Source organism: Sinocyclocheilus grahami, unplaced genomic scaffold (assembly GCF_001515645.1).
Source record: "Sinocyclocheilus grahami isolate Dianchi unplaced genomic scaffold, SAMN03320097.WGS_v1.1 scaffold45533.1, whole genome shotgun sequence".
Lineage (NCBI taxonomy): Eukaryota > Metazoa > Chordata > Actinopteri > Cypriniformes > Cyprinidae > Sinocyclocheilus > Sinocyclocheilus grahami.
Window position 1 is genome coordinate 1 of NW_015524928.1, and position 1,079 is coordinate 1,079.

General features: G+C 37.2%; 1 long non-coding RNA gene across 1 annotated transcript; it reads left to right on the forward strand.

The window, feature by feature from the left end:
* The first annotated feature begins 291 nt into the window (after positions 1 to 291).
* On the forward strand, positions 292 to 774 carry LOC107580802 (uncharacterized). Its single transcript, XR_001608710.1, has 3 exons — positions 292 to 333; positions 448 to 511; positions 614 to 774. It is a non-coding gene; the product is annotated as an uncharacterized lncRNA (long non-coding RNA).
* The last annotated feature ends 305 nt before the right edge of the window (positions 775 to 1,079 follow it).

Consider the following 1,079-nt stretch of genomic DNA (forward strand, 5'->3'; position numbering starts at 1 on the left):
AAGACTGGAGTAATGATGCTGAAATTTCAGCGTTGCATCACAGGAATAAATTACATTTTGAAATATATTACAATAGAAAACAATAATAATATTTCACTATATTACTGTTTTGAGAAATAAATGCAGCCTTGGTGAGCAAAAAAATTTAAACATTTTACCCACCCCATACTTTTAAATGGTAGTTTATGAATCAAAGGCCCATGCAATGCCATCACTTTACCATTGTATTGTCATATAAGTATTGTTTTTTAAATATACTTACAGTTTCATTTGTAACATTTGTTGTTTTTAGAATGTCAGTGTCACAACTTTACACTTCCTGTCTGCACTGCGGTAAGTGTTTTAAAATGTATTCTGTGTGTGAATACTGTGTATATATAGTGCATTTTGTTGCCATAGTGAATTCTCCTGTAACCACAGTGTTATACCGTGACCTTTGTGTTAAAGGGTGAAATGAGAGTGGAGGAACCAGACCCCGGCGGCCCGTGTGGATGCCCACTGTATCACTGCAGTAAGACTCGTACAAACACTAACACACTCCAAATGCCACACTATTCAGTGAAACTGAAATGCAAATGCTTGTTTATGTGTCTCTGTGTGTATGTGTGTGTAGAGAAGGCAGAAGTGTGTCTGTTTCAGGGCGTAACGATATTGAACCCGGGCCAGTCTATGGTGCAATATTTTGAGGGGGAACTGTGTTACACCGTTCAGTGCCTCACACATAAAGACCCCAGCACCGGGTTCTACGCCATGGAGGTCACCACTGCCAACTGCTCGGAGAAGTGTGAGCCTGTAAGTCACATGACTAATGCAACTTTCAATATATGTATTAACAGATACTTCCACAAATATGAAAAATGTTGCATGATTTTCCATGAAATTCATGAATTTGAAAAGGGATATAAGATGAAAGAAAAGAGGTATTTTACATGAAATATTTCAGTGTACAATATAGTCAATCATAACAGAGGTGCAACACCACTTTCAGATATCTAAGGGTTTTGGTGCAAGAAAATTTGAATAACGTTCAAGAAGTGGATTTCAGGGAATAAACAATGCATCAGAAGTGTTGAATATAA